Raw genomic sequence first — 18,833 nt, forward strand, 5'->3', positions numbered from 1 at the left:
TTTTTTTAAATATCATTTCTGCTAAAAACATTTTTGTGTTGTTACGGATTATGAACAAAATAGATGGACTTTTTAAATCCAGTCTGAGAATCTCTATCCTTTAGCAGATACGTTATACACACAGTGACTCTCTTAGTATGCCCGGGTTTTAAGCCGGAAGTATCCAGAGGAACTGAAGATGTCATTGCCATTCCCAGGAAAATGAACATGAATTATTCTTTCATAATTCTCCTGAGAGAATTGCCTGGGAATTGTCAAATTCCCTGGCCTGGAACTGACCTCATCTTGCGCTTATTTTACTGTTCTCTTCCACTTCAAGTGCAGTCATCCAGTATGCCACCAGCATCTATTAGCCCTGGACGTGTCCCAGGTACTTCTATCCCCTACTGCTTGGCTCACACAATCCAAAGGAGGATTTTTTTTTTTTTTTTTTTGAGACAGAGTCTTGCTCCATTGCCCAGGCTGAAGTACAGTGGCGTGATTTCGGCTCACTGCAACCTCCGCCTTCTGGGTTCAAGCGATTCTTGTGCCTTAGCCTCCCGAGTAGCTGGGATTACTGCCATGCCTGGCTAATTTTTGCAATTTTAGTAGAGACAGGGCTTCACTGTGTTGACCAGGCTGGTCTTGAACTCCTGGCCTCAAGGGATCTGCCCACCTTGGCCTCCCAAAGTGTTGGGATTACAGGCATGAGCCACTGCGCACGGTCATAGGAGGAAAATTTACTTGGGGTGTCCATGTCCTTCAGCATGTGGGAGGGATGGACAAAAAGGTGACTCAGTTCAGTAGTCAACACCCAACGGGTTACTGAACCCTACTCAGTTCAGTAAGCAAAATGAGCCCTCTTGGCATCTACAAGTCTGAGCCAACCCTTTGCTCTCCCAGGCTTTGTCCACCTGAATCTTCCTCTGTCCTCTTCTCCCTGAGTTGCTGTGGTTTCTCCCATCCCATAGTTTCCTCCACAACCCTCCCTCCTTGCATGCACAGGCAAACATACACACACGTGTGCAGATTCCTATGCTGGCTTCAGTATAACTGGATAGGGAGGAATTTGCTTTGAAGAGTCTCATTGGCAGGAATATCTCTGCTTTTCTTTGAAGTCAGAAAAGCAAATATTTTTGTTTGGGGAGTAGATAAGTGGGGAAAGGTGTAGTAAGTGGGGAAAGGTGAAGTGTAGGTAGATACCCTGATCAGGTGAGCTAATGGCGTGAGTGGGAGAGATTCAAGCAGCACCATAGTTACTCCGTTGTGAGTCCTATGTTTCCTGCCCATAGCAGGGTTGCGTTTAGAGTCTCCAGCTCTCTTCCCAACCAACTTGAGCTTAGACCTCAGAAGGGTAAGCTTGGGCTTGACTGGGGAGGTGGTATCGTTTCTCACATTCCCACCTTAGTGGCTTAGGAGCTTGAAACAGTGGAGGAGGCATAAGAGTCTGTGGTCTGGGGAAGATTGAGGCTGAAAGCCCTGAATGGTGGGAGGCAAGGGCCCTGGCGTTCATGTAGCACCTGAGGAGTGTGCAGGGAATACAATACAGCTACATCAACAGAGGCAGGCCTGAGAGACCTTGGGAACAGAAGAGCACACACCTGTTCTCAATGCTGTACTACCTGTTAGCCCAGCAAGAGCTCTCTTGGGGCCTAATCAGATGCCAGGTGAAGTGCAGGGACCCAGGGAAACAGGAGTGACAGAGCCTGCGTGTGGGAGTGATTTGAAGGGTGTAATGAAGGGGACTTTTTAGTATCATTAGGGCCATCACCATCACTCAACCGCCATTGAACTGTTAGACTCCAAAGACCAGCTCATCAGAGACTCTCCTTGGGACCGTGGTTGGTTTCCATTCCTTCCTTTCCATTCCATGCCTTTCTGTTAGTGAGAAATGATAGAAAGGATCAGATTTACTTGATAACAAGAGGGTTCTCAGAAACTATAACCTGTACTTAGGAACCTGACAACCTCATTAAAAATACATGTTCACAAATCATTGACTGAAAATGATACCCTACACAATGCTCTGTGGCCAATCATCCTAGTTTTCAGTACTCAAGGATAGGGTAAAAGGCAGTACTGGTGTGGGTAGGCACATCTGTACAGCACTTTCCACTGCTTAAGCTGAGGCCAAAGCTTCCACACGTGCTGTTACCTGGAGCAGGAACTCTTTAGCCTTCTCACCTAAAACGGGAACTGGGGCATCTTTTCACTTGGTAATGTCTTCCTTCACTTTGGTTCATCCCCAAGCATGCTGTGGTATAACCAAGTCACCTAGCACTACCTGGTTAAGGCTGGCCAGGATGGACAGAACCAGATAAGGATAGCATTCTTGGCCCTGGGAGCAGGGCAACAAGAACTCCAGGCGGGGGGCAGCAGCCCACAGCACAGAGTGGCATGTGTCTTAATTCCAGGATCCTTTTATCCCCCTGGATCTCAGGTTTTCCCCAGGCACGTAGAACACTTATGTTACCCACTTGCTCAGCTGAGAACAGAGTCGAGGTTTGTCTGCAGCATCTTGGAGATGTGGAAGTGCTTTCTGTCCCCCCTTGACTTGCCTCGGGCCCTATCTCCTCTGGTGGGGGTGGAAAGGCAAGTTGTCGGGAGCAGAAGGTACATTGAGTTCTCAGAGAGCACCTAGATATCAGTCCCACTCAGAGTAGGCAAACAGAGCTCTGGAACAAAGCATCTCAGCAGCAGTGTGTGGGTGGGTCTCTTCCTCCTCAGCACCCGGCGGTTAGAGTAATTGGCACAATTACTGATTACCGCCATGGCAGGTGAGATTGTAATTGGGCTTGGGCTGGGGGTGGGTGGGCAGACCTGAACCTAATGAAGTGGGTTTAGGAAACTGAAAGCCGGCTTGTTGATAGGGAAAGCTCCTGCACCTGGTGCCTCCAGGCAGCAGAATCTGCTCCAGGGAACACCTTGGGGCTTGGAGTTGGGGGCTAGGGCAAGGATGGAGGGGTTGATGGTGGGCAGAGATCCTCAGCTTTTGGTCGCCTGTAGACAGTGCTTTGTCTTGCTGACAATGATACTAATAAACGCTAAGTCACATCTGGCCCTTGGTTTGTCTTTGGACATCAAACCTGGGAGGCTCTGATGATGGCTACCCATCGTCATTCAGGCCCCAGGCCCCTACCCACCTCTCCTGCCTTCACTAACGGGTCCAGAGGTCTCGCTGCAGGCTTTGTGCCAAGCTCAGAGGTCTGAGAGCCCTGGGGAGCCATGGAGGAAGTGGTTCGCCTGGGCAATGATGCCTATGTGTGCGTCTCGCCTGTGGTCTCAGGCAGGCTGCAGAGGCCACAGGGCAGCATGGTCTTGGGCTCAGCTCCCCCACTCCCTGCTGGCCACACTGACCTGGGCCTCCCAATCCCATCTTGGTCTAGTGTCCCTGTGTCTGGAGACCCAATGAAGAGGGTCTGATTGTGAAAGTTTGGGGCCAGACTTCTATTGCATGGGTTTCTTTGAGCTCAAGAGGGAATTTGGGCCACAGGGTAAACAAGTTGAGTTCCTGGGAAGAAGTGCCCTGAACCAGCTGTTTGAGGTTGAAGGATAGGTCCCATTGTCCTGGGCCAGGCCACACAGAATTATCTGCAGGAAGCAGAGACTGCACTTTCGCCATAGGATATGTACTCCTTTTGTGGCTAACACGTCCTCTGGCTCTTTATTGAGGACTTCAGTCTGCCTCATCTCTGCCCCCAGTCATAGACCCGGTCCTTAATGTCCCATGGGGCTGGAGACACTTCACCTCAGTGAGCCCAGTGGCTGAGGCCAGCTCTGGGGTTGAGCAAGAGATGAGAGATAATACGTAACCTTTTAGAGCCAAAAAGTTGAGAGGAGGCAGGGGGTTGTCCGAGTTGGACAAGGAAGCCTCGTGGTGTCTGTAGCAGGATTTGGGTCACTGAAGGGCTCCATCTGCCCTAATAGCACTAACTGCAGCTCTTCACCAAAATTAATTTTTAAGTGTCCATACGTGACCCAGGTCATGGCAAAGTCAACATCACGCCTAGGCCAATGAGCCTCTTGGTTTCCTTACCTCAGATTATTCTCTGTTCCTTACTCCCATCTCCCTCTCGGATCCATTCTCACCTTTCTCTGTCCTGTTCTGTGTCCCAGGAGGCTGGCTCTCTGGACTACATCTGGGTTGGTCAGAAACTTTCCTAGGATCCTTCTAAGCCTAAGGAAGATATTTTGGGAAAAGAATGTTGTTATTTAAAGCTGGAAAAAACCCAGTGTGATTCTTGCTGTTCTAGTAAATTTATCAATCCCCTATAATTTTCTTGACCCCAAAGATAACAAGCTGTGCTCTTAAAGAAGGGCTTAACCACATCCTTCCCTTTTGTGATCTCTTTGCTGCCCTTCTCCCTCCAAAACACAGCCTTACAGACTTGGCAGAAATGGTCAGTCCAGCCCACAATTCCAAGCATGGTTTCCCACCACTCTGAACATGTAGATCCTAAATAGTTCAGACTCCGATCTCTGGGAAGCCCCTAATGTCCCTTGACCAGAGGCTCCTACAATGACATATGATATGCTCGTTTATTCCTCCAAACCTTCTCCTGTCATGGGAGGTGGCTGTACTCACAGAGGGTCCCTAAACCAAAGGGCCAAGATATGAGCTTCGCTGTCATGGGAGCCCTTCCTCTTTCAGATCATTCCTTTTTTGGGTACCACTGGCAAGGGTATAGCCATAGCAATGGTGCCAGCATAAAAAGTGGTCTTGATTGAGTTCATACATGGCCCAGGTCATGGCAAAGTCAACATTATGGCAGGGCCAATGAGCCTCTTGGTTCCCTTACCTCGGGTTATTCTCTGTTCCTCACTCCCACCTCCCACTCGGATCCATTCTCATCTTTCTCTGTTCTGTTCTGTGTCCCAGAAGGCTGGCTCTCTGGACTATGCCTCCATGGACTCCCTCACTGAATGGCTTCAGACGGGGTCCAGCAGGGGATCCAAGGGCCAGAGGAAAGGGAGGCCAAGTCTTCCTCCCTCCTTCTCCTTGCTCCAGGGCCAAGTCTCTGTGCAGTGACTGCAGTTCCTGCCAGGCGTCTCATTCTTTATGGTTCCAGCTGTCTCTAGGCTCTGGTTGCTATTTCTTTCCTCATCCCTTGGGCCATTGAGATCAAGGTGGTAATGATTTCCTGACATTCCTACAGTCCATTTTCATTCCCTTAACCTTGCCTATGCCTCTGTCAATTGACTTTTCTTCAAGGTTTCTTCATTTGACCCCTCTGGGGTGAATTGTATTTTCTGTTAGGGCCCTGATGGATACATCTCACCTCCTTCATTTTCCGAACAGATAGCACTTGCATGACCACTGGGATCCTTGTGTCAGTGCTCAGAGCTTCACTACCATTGCTGTCTAAATGAAATATCCAGGCTCTGATCCACTCCATTCCTCCCATTTGTAGACGTTGATTCCACTCTCTCTCCTCATCAGCCAGTCCCTCTGTGGAGAGGAGAGCTGGTGGTGGATGCTGGTGGACTTGGGCAGGAGGACATTGCCTTTGCCATGACTGCACAGCTGTCTTCCCACCATAACTGTATCGCCACATTGGCAGGCAGGCCTCCTGGAGATTCTCTTACCTCAAGGGGAAAAGTGCAAATAGTGAAGGGCAAGATGATACACATAGATATAAACAGAAAGAAAAAAAGAGAAAAGAAAGACAGATGATATTTCCATGCCAGGCAGGAGGTGATGTAGCTTCCAAGGGGAAGGGGAGGTAGAACATGGTGCTCAAGGATAAAGCCCAAACTCCCTAACACACATGAAAATAAATGACTTCCCATTCTGACTCAAACAGCTTTGTAGACTCTCCATGCCACTCCTTTCCCACTGACACACTGATATGCCTGAGGATACTGAGCCCCTTGCTCTCCCCCTAAAGTCTCTGAGTGCTCCGTATCGTCATGCTCATGCTCTTCCCTCTAAATAGAAAACCGTTTGCATTTGTTTCCTAGTGCTGTATAATAAGTACCACAGCCTAATGATAAATAGCATCCATGTATTAAGTCACTGCTCTGTAGGCCAGAAGTCCAGGTGGCCCCCGCTAGGTTATCTGTTTGGAGTCTCATAAGGCCAAAATTCATGTCGCCTGGGTAGGCTCTTTCTGGAGGCTGTGGGGAAGAATCTGCTTCTAAGTTCATTCAGGCTGTTGGCAGAATTCAGTTCCAGTGGCTGCAGGACTGAGGTTCTTGTTTCTCAGCTGGCTGTCACTGGGGTCTCCCTTGAGTCTGTAAAGCCATCTGCATTGCTTCTCCTGTGGTTCCTCCATCTTCAAGTCAGCAATGGTATACCAAGCCCTTCTCATGCCTCAAGTCTCTCACTTATTCTTCTATCACCAGCCAGATACAATGCCTGCTTTCACAGGGCTCATGTGATTAGACCAGATCCACCTGGATAATCTCCATTTGCCATATAATCATGGGAGTTAGACCAGGGTGTGAAGGTCATGGGGCCATCCTAAAATCTACTTATCTCACTTTCTCTCCTTAGTTCAAATGTTAACCCCTCCATGAAGCCTTCTTGGTCTCTTCACTCAGGATTAACAGCTCTCCTAGAGCTTCACTGACTCTTGACTAGACCTCTTATGATGTATTAATGAGGTATTTGAGAGTAGGAACTGTATGTTTCTCATCTTTGTATCTTCTATTGCACCAATGCCCATCACTTAGTAGGTATTCAATAAACATCTATTGAAAGAAAGGAAGGAATGAGGGAGGGAGGGAAGGAATGAAGGAGTCAAGGAAGGAAGGGAAGAGAAAGAGGCTACCAAGACCCAAGACATAATGATAAGGACCTGAAAGGTCATCTGGTTTGAAGGGTCACATTTCTGTAGATATTGAGGGTACTTGGAGTCAATCCATTTTCTCTTTCCTTCCTTCCTTCCTACCTTCCTTCCTTCCTTCCTTCCCTCCCTCCCTCTTTCCTTCTTTCTTTCTTTCTTTCTTTCTTTCCTTCCTTCCTTCCTTCCTTCCTGCCTGCCTTCCTTCTTTCTTTCTTTTCTTTCTTTCTTTCTTTCTTTCTTTCTTTCTTTCTTTCTTTCTTTCTTCTTCTCTCTCTCTCTCTCTCTCTCTCCTTTCTTTCTTTCTTTTTGACAGAGTCTCTCTCTATCGCTCAGGCTGGAGTGCAATGGTGCAATCTCAGCTCACTGTAACCTCTGCCTCCTGGGTTCAAGCAATTCTCCTGCCTCAGCCTCCCAAGTACCTGTGATTACAGGCACCCGCCCCCATGCCCAGCTAATTTTTTTTATTTAGTGGAGACAGGCAATCTTTCACCGTGCTAGCCGGGCTGGTCTTGAACTCTTCACCTCAGGTGATTACCTGCCTCGGCCTCCCAAAGTGCTGGGATTACAGGTGTGAACCACTGCACCCGGCCTCAATCCATTTTCTTAAGCTGCTTCCTCCTCCTCCTCCTTCTCCTCTTTCTTCCTCTTCAAACTTGGTTTGAAAAAGTTTCAGACTTGGCACTTATTACTCACCACTCTCAGAGGCAGTACTACTCCCAAGAACTAATGTTTTATACCTTTGTTTCCCAGCAAAGTGCATGATCAATTCACAAGAGCCAATTCAAGAGGTTTGTCCTCAATAGGTAAGCCCAGTGGTCATTCCTTCTCTCGCAGGGCAGATGACAATAGGACAGGCCACGAAGGACAAATCCTGGAGGTATGGGAATATTTTCAGTTTCAGGCAGATATGAACCAAGCGAGATCCCTGAGTTTAGCACCAAGGTTTTGAGGGGGATGAGAAAAGTCCAACCCTTTTCTATTTGGAAAAATCATTTTGATAATAGGTTATTAGATTTCTTGCCTTTATGCCATCAACTGAGGAGTCGGGGCAATGATCCCATTAATACAATCCTTCTCTTTCTTTAGTAATAAGGCATGGCTAGACGCACTCCTTCAGATAAGGCAAGTAGCACCAACCCAGTGGCCCAGCTGGGACCCATGTGCAGCCCCTCTTGGAGGAGTTCTGAGCTGACCCTTGCTGGTTCTTTTCTTATGTTTCCAGTTTCTGCTTCTTCCTACCCCAGACCCAGGTATGAAAATGGAGATGGGTGACCTAGATAGGGAAGTACAATCTTTTCATGCATTAACATTTTTTAAAAAGTAATATGTGTATATGGTAAAAAGCCAAGTGAAACAGAAAGATGAGATGAAAAGTAAAAATCTCCTTCAACACATCCCTCATCTGACCCATGTTTCTCTCTCTAAAGCCCATCAATGTTGATAGTTTCTTACATCTTTTTCTTAAAAAAAAAATGTATCGTGCCTGCATTTTAAACTCAATCATAATACCTCTGCAGCTAGTACATGGTTTAATTGGAGGCTTATTTCCGCAAAGATCATGTTCTCTCCTCTGAACTATTAAGTCAATTTAGAAGCATTTAGAAAAGCTATTTTTCGGCCAGGCGCGGTGGCTCAAGCCTGTAATCCCAGCACTTTGGGAGGCCGAGACGGGCGGATCACGAGGTCAGGAGATCGAGACCATCCTGGCTAACATGGTGAAACCCCGTCTCTACTAAAAAATACAAAAAACTAGCCGGGCGACGTGGCGGGCGCCTGTAGTCCCAGCTGCTTGGGAGGCTGAGGCAGGAGAATGGCGTAAACCCAGGAGGCGGAGCTTGCAGTGAGCTGAAACCTGGCCACTGCACTCCAGCCTGGGCGGCAGAGCGAGACTCCATCTCAAAAAAAAAAAAAAAGAAAGAAAAGCTATTTTTCAAGCAAATTAAAGTATTGAACTTGTTTACAGTTCATCCAAGACAAAGATGAAATGTTATTTTAACTCCCCCAAGATAGCAGCTTCCTCTCCCTCCAGCCCATGAGCCTTTCTCGATTCCCAGTTCACCTTTCTCCTGCCCAGGTAAAAGCAGTGAAGACATTTAAAAAGACATATTTGCAAAGGCATATCAGTATCTCCCCCACAGAAGATAAAGTGGACGCAACAACCTCCTCAGCACATTCTCAGTCTGTCCTGATTTCAGTCCCTGTTGAGGGTGGTAAGTTTTCTGTTTATAAATAAAACTTCAGCAGAAGCAAATGGGTCTAATGCTAGGTACAACTGCACTGAGAAAGGCCTTAATTCAAAGACATATATATATATATATATTTTTTGAGACAGGGTCTTGCTCTTTGTCCAGGCTGAAGTACAGTGGTGTGAACACAACTCACTGCAGCCTCCACCCCTTGGGCTCAAGTGATCCTCCCACCTCAGCCTCCTGGGTAGCTGGGAGTACAGGTGTGCACCACCATGCCCAGCTAATTTCTGTATTTTTTGTAGAGATGAGATCCCACTATATTGTCCAGGCTGGTCTTGAACTCCTGGGTTCAAGAAACCCACCTGCCTTGGCCTCCCAAAGTCCTGAGGTTACAGGTGTGAGCCACTGTGCCCAGCCTCAGAGATGTATCCCAAGAGAGATCTACTCATCTAGATATTGGGGCAATCTTGGGCAAAATTCTCCATCTACTTATTACTACTTACTTCCAGGATCTTTTCCATTCCCAGTCTCATTATCTATACATCTTTGCTCTGTTTATAGCCTCATGAGTCCTCCCAACTCTCTTATTCTCTAAACTAGCTTTCAGACAGAATCTAAAATTCATTTAGGTACAAAGTCATGTATAAAACCTAAAGCAGTGTCTCCAAAAGTATGAGCAATGGAAAAATTTCCCACTTGATGCTTCAAGGTATACTTCCAATAGGTTTGGAAAACCCCACATACTATGCCTCTTGCTTGAAGAGTTCTGATACAGATTTGCTCATGGAAGACCATGAGAAGTCCTGTATTGAAGAAATCTACTTAATATTGGTTCATCCATTCTTTCAAATATTTACAGAGTTCCTACAGTGTGCCGGGGTTACTCTAGACACCAGACCGATGGCAATAAATGAGATCTATATGGTTTTTAATTTAAATTGGAAGAGCAGATAATGCACAATTACAACTCACAGTTTCAAATAGTGATAAAGACTGCCATAAAGAGTGATGTGGTAAGGGTGTCTACCTTAGATGGAGTGGACAGGAAAGACCCTCTCTGGGATGTGACATCTGAGCAGAAACCTGAATGACAAGAGGAGGCCAGTTATGTGAAGATCTGGGAAGAGCATCCTAGGTGGAGGGACTGGCATATGCAAAGGTGCTGAAGCTCAAGTAAACTTTTGCATGTTTGGTGAGACCTGAGAGGTAGGGAGGGGTGAGATCAAACAGGACTTTGTGGGCTACCGCAAGGTATTTACTTTCTCTATAATAAAATTTCCCAATCTTTTTGATCATATAACTTTATTTCTGTTATGAAAGTATTTATTAACATCCCATAGAGCTAGTATGCTGTGGAACACAGTTTGCCAAACCAGAGTCAGCAGTATTATCCCTCTCCAAATGTTCGTATCCTCTTGAAGGATGTGTGCTCTAACGGAGTAAAGCTCTGAAGCCAAATTGCAGACTTCATCTAGCAAATGGGAGAGTATTGTCTTTTCTTTCTTTTTTTTTTTTTTATTTTTAAAATTTTGAATCACAAAACATGCCTGGGTGGGTCAAAGGTTATTTTAAAACTTTACAAAAGGCTATTTATGTAGATAACTGTTTTCATAAGTTTTAGATATTTTAATGCCAATTTGCTTTTTGACTGTTGGCTTTTTTTTTTTTTTTTTGAGACGGAGTCTGGCTCTGTCGCCCAGGCTGGAGTGCAGTGGCCGGATCTCAGCTCACTGCAAGCTCCACCTCCCAGGTTTACGCCATTCTCCTGCCTCAGCCTCCTGAGTAGCTGGGACTACAGGCGCCCGCCACCTCGCCCGGCTAGTTTTTTGTATTCTTTTTTTTAGTAGAGACGGGGTTTCACCATGTTAGCCAGGATGGTCTCGATCTCCTGACCTCGTGATCCGCCCGTCTCGGCCTCCCAAAGTGCTGGGATTACAGGCTTGAGCCACCGCGCCCGGCCGGCTTTTTTTATTACATAAGTTCGCAAGTCACTATGGCTGAATGACAGAAGAAGAGGAAGGAGGACAAACAAATTAAGAGTCCTCTGTGTGGGTAAAAGAAGAGCAAGGGAGACTGAGAGTTTTCAGCCATTATCATGGAGTTAAAGATAAAGGCCAGTCATTCCTTATGCTCACTGAAGGAACTAAGTGAACAGCGATGGGCCTCCTAAAAGGAATTGAAATAAGCAATTGGGAAGACCCTCAAGACTAGCAGAAGAATGTGGGACTGTGAGGAATCACTGAAAAAGGGTATCGAAAATTCTGACCCTTCAGCGTCCTTTCAGGATGTGGACGGGCTTCTCATCTGCCTGGGTAGATTTTAGGTTAACTTCCTGGACTCTCATTTTTTATTCAAACCAGTGGAAGTGACAGTATGAGGGTAGGAATCTGGGTGAAGGACCATTTCACGCTAGGAAAGTTAACAAGAAATCATTTCACTATGAGGGAGAACTCAACTCCTGAAGCAAATTTGTAATAATTAAGATTTTAAAAAGTAATAATTAACGTATTGAGTGCTTTCCATGTTTCAGGCAACCTTCTAGGTGCTTTTTGTGCATTAATTAATTTAATCTTTATGACATCTCTATGAGGTAGAAAAATATTATCTCTATTATATAGAGGTAAAGTTGGGGATTCGAGTGGTTTAATAACCAGCTCAAGTTCTATAGTTGTTAATTGGCAGGCCTGAGATTTAAACCTAGGTCAGTTTGAGTCCAGAATCATAGATCTTCATTATTATCTTATACTACCAAAAATGTGGAGGCAAAACGTTGATACTTAACTTGTTGAATTTGAAGGTGATGAAGGGAAAAGGAATCTTTTTATCCTAGGTCTGGATGTAGACTTCTGAACTGAATTTTTTTCTTGTCTTGAGATGAAAAGAACACAAACAGCAGAGCAATAAGAAGACTTGGGGGCTTGTGAGTGAGCAAGATTCCCACAAGAGAAGGCGACCAGGAGTTCACATGAAACATGGAGAGCTTTAGCCTTGGATGACAGAACAGATTTGAAAAATAGAGCCCGAGGCCTGGGAACCCAGAGAGAGGTCCAAGCATCAGCAAATGCAGTCCGGGTGGGAACACAGCAGAGCACATCTGATTGTGCAGCCTCTGGAGGAAGCATGAGTCTAGGAATGGCCAGGAAGGCCAGCGCATGACAACACAAAGGCCCATGCAGACAATTACCTGGAATAACCAGATGAAAAGTGAAAAGACCTTTAAATAAAAACTCAAAACGATAAATTGGGTGGACTGGATAATCAAGTCAACCTTAGTGAGAAGAAACAGGAAAGGGATACTGCATATTAATTGTTCCCAGTTCACATCCGCCACAGCTATCTGTCTATATGGCTGGCTCCTCAGTATACCTTTTATTTAGCAAGTTCATTATCATTGAATATTGAGGCACATACATGATACACAAACAGGTATACTATGATTGCACACACAGTTAAATATGAATACGAATACTGCAATGAAAATCCATGTACCTAGATTAAGAAAGGGAGCACACCAGTACATCAGAAGCACTCTGCATTTTCTCCTCCAACAGCTCACCATTATCCTAAGCTTTGTATTAATCATCCTCTTTATACTTTTGCCATCTGTGTGATTGAGTTTTAGACTAGTAAATTTCCTCAGTGTCTTTGAACTTGTACTTATCCAGCCCTAAAACTGTCTATGGTCTCTGGGGATGCATGTGAAGAGTAGTGAAATCATGTTTAAGAATATTTGGAAATCATTACTTTCTTATAGCACTGAACACATTTTGGCTCAGGAGATAATGATAGTATTTGTATCCCTAAATACTAGACTCTCTAATCCTTCCTGTTTTTAACATTAAATAAATGAAACCATTCTGTGTATATTCCATCACTTGCCTCTTTTCTCAGTTTTATGTTTGTGAGATTCACCCTTGTGGATGTGAGTTGTTGTAGTTCTTTCATTTTCCACTGCCATATAGTATTCCATTTCAGAACACGCCACAACTTATCTATTCATTATTCCATTGATGAATATATTTTTAAGTTTTTTGGCTATTATAAACAATTTTTAAGTGAACGTTTTGTACCTGTCTCTTGGTGCATGTGAGCAACAGGTTTCTCCAGAGTACATAACTAGGAGTGAAATTTTTGGGTTATAAGGTCTGAGCACACTAAACTTCACTAGGCAGAGATAAGCTGTTCTTTATGGTGGGTCCAATTGACCTACCAGATGAGAGTTACGACTGCCCCACATCTCTGCTAAAACTTGAGTTGACTGACCTTTCGACTTGGGAGATGTGAAATGATATCTTATTGTGGTTTTAATTTGCATTTCCCTGATTACTAATGAGGACTTTTACCCCTCATATATTTATGGATCATTTGTTTTTCCTTTACTGTGAAATGCCTACTCAAATCTTCTGCTCATCTTTTTATGTAATAGTTTATATTTTTATGATTGACTCACAGCCATACTTTATATATCTTTGGTATTGATCTGTTGTTGGCTAACCATGTGGCAATTATCTTGTTCCACTCTTTGGCTTATCTTTTCACTATTTTGTTGTCTTTTTTTTTTTTTCTTCTTTTTGAGACAAAGTCTCACTCCACTCACTCTGTCAGCCAGGCTGGAGTGCAGTGTCACAGTGACGATCTCAGCTCACTGAAACCTCTGCCTCCCGGTTCAAATGGTTCTCTTGCCTCAGCCTCCTGAATGGCTGGTATTTACAGGTGCCCACTACCATGCCAGGCTTATTTTTGTATTTTAAATAAAGATGGGATTTCACCATGTTGACCAGGCTGGTCTCAAACTCCTGACCTCAAGTGATCTGCCTGCCCCAGCCCCCCAAACTGTTGGGATTACAGGCGTGAGCCACTGCGCCTGTCCATTGTCTTTTTATAGCAGAGATTCTCCATTGTGATATAGTCAAATTGGTTAGTCTTTCAGTTTACTCCTTTTCTTTCTTGCTTAAGAAATCCCCCTTTTAAAACATTCAATAAATTTTTATTTTAGAATAGTTTAAGATTCATAGACAAGTTGAGGCCATGCCTCAACTGCTGGCTCATGCCTGGAATCCCAACACTTTGGGAGGCTGAAGTGGGTGGACTGTGTGAGCCCAGGAATTTGAGATCAGCCTGGGCAACATAGAAAGACACTGTTTCTAAAAAAAAAAAAAAGTTGCAAGAGTAGTAAAGATAGTTCTTATATACACTTCACACCTAGTTTCCCCTGTTGTTACATCTTACATCATGATGGTGCATTTGTGACAACTAATGACCAAATATTGCTATATGATTATTATCTGAAGTCCCTGTTTTATTTGCATTTCTTTAGCTTTCCTGTTTTAGGATCCCATCCAGGACACCACATTATATTAGCCATCATGTCTCCTTTGGCTCCTCTAGACTGACGGTTTCTCAAACTTTCCATGTTTTTTATGATCTTGGCAGTTTTGAGGAGGACTGGTCAGGTATTTTTTAGAATGTCCTTCGACTTGGGTTTGTCTGATCTCTTTTTTTCATAGTTACACAGGAAGTATGTGTTTTAGGGAAGAAGACTACAGAGGTAAATTGTCATTTTCATCATATCATATCAAAGGTATATGCTATTCATGTTAACTTATCACCAATAATGTTCACCTTGACCACCTGGCTGAGGTAGTGTTTGCTACTTCTCCTCGCTATAAAGTTACATTTCTCACCCTTTTCCATACTGTGCTTGTAAAAGGAAATAACAGCATGCACACCACACTTTCAGAGTGGGAAATGATGCTCCACCTCCTTGTGTGGGATGGTCTCTATGTAAGCTGTTTGAAATTCTCCTATAGAGGGGATTTATCTAATCTCCCCTACTCATTTGCTCATTCAGTCACTAACTGATATTTATTTGGGCTTATCATGAATATTGATTTATGAAACATGGGTGGTAGAAGCAAGTTTTCACTATTGCAGAGGGAGGTTACAGAAAAGCAAGAAAACAAGGCTAGAATGAACCTTGGGGTTCTGGATGACAGTTAAAAACATTAATACGCACTCATGAACTATGTTGCCCAGGTTGGTCTCAAAATCCTGAGTTCAAGTGATCCTTCCACTTTTGCCTCCCAAAGTGCTGGGATTACAGGTATGAGGCACCAAGCACAACCCTTTAACTTTTTCTTTTTTTCTGAGACAGAGTCTCACTCTGTTGTGCAAGCTGTAGTGCAGTGGTATGATTTTGGCTTACTGCAGCCTCAACCTCCCAAGCTCAAGTTATCCTCCCACCTCAGCCTCCCAAGTAGCTGGGACCACAGGTGTGCACCACCACACCTGGCTAATTTTTGTATGTTTTGTAAAGATGGAGTTTCACCATGTTGCCCAGGCTGGTCTCGAAATCCTGGGCTCAAGCGATCTGCCTGCCTCAGCCTCCCACAGTGCTATGTTTATAGGCATGAGCCACTGCACCTGGCCCTAACTTTTTAAAATAGGATGCTTAGCATATTAACTTGGACTCGGGAAGGGGAACATCACTCACTGGGGCCTATCATGGGGAGGGGGGAGGAGGGAGGGATTGCATTGGGGAGTTATACATGATATAAATGATGACTTGATGGGTGCTAACAAGTTGATGGGTGCAGCACACCAACATGGCATAAGTATACATATGTAACAAACCTGCACGTTATGCACATGTACCCTAGAACTTAAAGTATAATAAAAATATAAAATAAATAAAATAAAATAAAATAAAATAAAATAAATTAATGTAACATTTGCAACTATAGCATGTGGACTCTAAAGCCTGATTTTCTGAGTCCAATTCCTAGCCCTGCTCCTTCTAGCTGTGTGACTTCAGTTAGCTTTTTTGTGCTTCAGTTTCCTCATTTATACCTGCCTCAAGGGTTGTTATGAAAATTAAGGCTGGGTGTGGTGGCTCATGCCAGTGGTCCCAGCGCTTTTGGAGGCTTAGGTGGGCGGATCACTTGAGCTCAGAATTTTAAGACTAGCCTGGGCAACATGGCAAAACTGTTCTACAAAAATACAAAAATTAGCCAGGCATGGTGGCACATGCCTGTAGAGGCTGAGGTGGGAAGATCGTTTGAGCCTGGGGGGTTTAGGTTGCCATGAGCTATGATCACTGCACTCCAGCCCAGGTAACAGAGTGAGATCCCATTTCAAAAAAGAAAACTTAAATGAGTAAAACATGTAGAGTAAGTAAAACAATGTCCGCCACATAGTAAATGCTAAGCAAGTGTTAGTATTATATACATCCCTCTAAGTACCATTTTAGTTGCATCCATAAATTTCAATATATAGCATTGTTATTATTATATTCTGAGTATTTTCTCTTTTACTCTATGGTTTATTCTTCAGAAATACATTTAAAATTTCTGGTTGGAAAGGGTTTTTCCTGGACTCTTTATTATTGACTATTGTGATGTTCATCAGTATTTTCAGTTCTCCTCCCTTCCTGGACATATGAAAGGGCTACTCACTGACCCCTGAAGTTAGTTATAGCTAAGCGACTTACTCTGATCAATTAAATACATACAATTAAATGCTTTCACTACAGCATGTGATCTTCCGTGCTCTTTTCCTTTCCACAGGGATTGGGGAAATACATGCTGACATGCAAGTGCCAGCAGTTCAGACTAGTCTAGAACACTGAGACCCAGGTGGAGAGCAGCTGCCCTGGAGGGCTGTCTGCATGTTGAGCAACGTATAAACCTCTGTTGTGTCAATCAAGCTACTCAAGTTTTGATGTTATTACCACAGCATCACCTGACCTATCTTGTTTGACATTATTTCTTTTTAGGTAAATTGGGGTCTAAGGATACAGTCAGGATGAAAGCAGTCCTTTAAATTTGTTGAGAATAGCTTTATGGCGGAACATGTGGCCAATTTTCCTAAACTTTTACACACATTCTATGTAGGGTTTGAAAAGAATGTTCTCTAATTTTTGTATGTTATGTTCCTTACATGAATATTAAATCAAGCTTGTTAATTGTCTTTTCTATCCTCACTCATTTTTTGTTCCCTTAATCTGTCACTTCTCTAGAGTTGTGTGTTAAAATCACTCACTACAATATTGAATTTCTCCTCTTATCATACTGTCACTTTGCCCCATACTTTTAATACTGTTATATTAAACGTATACAAATTTAGAATTATTTTAGCTTCCTGGTTAATTGACTTAATAACATGTATTTGAAATTTTAAAAACTCAATCTATCTCCATTCTTTAATAGAACATTTACTTAATTACAATTTATTATGTTTATTGACATATTTTGATTTATCGCTACCACCATCTTAAGTGCTTTGTCTCTATTTTTCTTTAAATATATCTTCATTGACCTCTTTTTTTTCCCCTTTACTTGGTTTGAAATTATGTACTCTACATGTATTTGTTTGTTTCTTTGTTTGTTTGAGACTGAGTCTTGCTCTATCCCCCAGGCTGTAGTGCAGTGGCATGATCTTGGCTCACTGCAGCCTCCACCTCAGCCTCCCAAGTAGTTGGGATTACAGGCACGCACCACCACACCTGGCTAATTTTTGTATTTTTCAGTAGAGACGGGGTTTTGCTATATTGGCCAGGCTGGTCTCAAACTCCTGGCCTCAAGTAATCCACCTGCCTCGGCCTCCCAAAGTGTTGGGATTATAGGCGTTAGCCATCGTGTCCAGCCTCTATATCTATTTGTGATGATTTTCCTAGTTATTTTTATATTCATTCTTACTCTAATAAAGTCTGTAATTAATCAATACCTGTGCCTGCCTCCTAAACACTACAAGGATTTTGGAATACTTTAACACCAATCTGTACAACCCAGATGATTTTAATATCTATTCTTTTAGTTCTAGCCTTTCCTTACCACACATAAATATTGGTTAGGTAAATGCTAACCAATATTAACTGTTTAAAACAGTAATGATGACTTTTAAGCAGAAGGAAGATGATCTTAGAATAAAGATATTCATCATTCCTTCTTGAATGTCAGATGGCCAATCTAAGATCATTTTCCTTCTGCTTAAATTATTTAGAATTTTCTTTAATAAAAACTCCAAAATTTCTTGAGAATTTTCTTTAATATCTGTTAGTTGTAAATGCTCTCAATTTTTATTAGGACATATTTTTGTTAAGCTCTTATTTTTAAAATAGATATAAAATTCTAGGTTCATGGTCATTTTCTTTTAGCACCTTGAAGATACTGCTATATCCTTCTCTCATGTGGCCCCATTATTGCTGTTGAGAAGTCAGTCATAGTCTATTCACCATTCCTTTGTAGGTGATCTTTCTCTTAGCAGCTTTTTTTTTTTTTTTTTTTTGAGACGGAGTCTTGCTCTGTCACCAGGCTGGAGTGCAGTGGCGTGATTTCAGCTCACTGCAACCTCTGCCTCCCAGGTTCAAGCAATTCTCCTGCCTCAGTCTCCCAAGTAGCTGGGACTATAGGCATGCACCACCACGCCCAGCTAATTTTTGTATTTTTAGTAGAGACGAGGTTTCATCATGTTGGCCAGGATGGCCTCAATCCCTTGACCTTGTGATCCACACGCCTCAGCCTCCCAAAGTGCTGGGATTACAGGCATGAGCCACTGCGCCTGGCTCTCCTTAGTAGCTTTCAGTCTTCTCTTTTTTCTTTGGTGTTTTGTTTCTCATGATGTTCCCAGATTTGAATTTCTCTTTATTCATTTTGTTGGATTCACTGTGCTTCCTAAAGCTAAAGATTCATGTTTTCCACAATTTCAGAAATATCTGAGTTATTGTCTTTTTGAATATTACCTCTTCCCCATTTTTCTATTTCCTTCTGGAACTCTATTTAGGAACAATTCAATTTTCTTACTTTCTCCTCTGTACTCCTTAACCTTTCATATTTCTATGGCTTTGTCTTTTTGGTCTACATTCTAGACATTTTTTTCT

Source organism: Trachypithecus francoisi, unplaced genomic scaffold (genome assembly GCF_009764315.1).
Source record: "Trachypithecus francoisi isolate TF-2019V2 unplaced genomic scaffold, Tfra_2.0 Lachesis_group11, whole genome shotgun sequence".
Lineage (NCBI taxonomy): Eukaryota > Metazoa > Chordata > Mammalia > Primates > Cercopithecidae > Trachypithecus > Trachypithecus francoisi.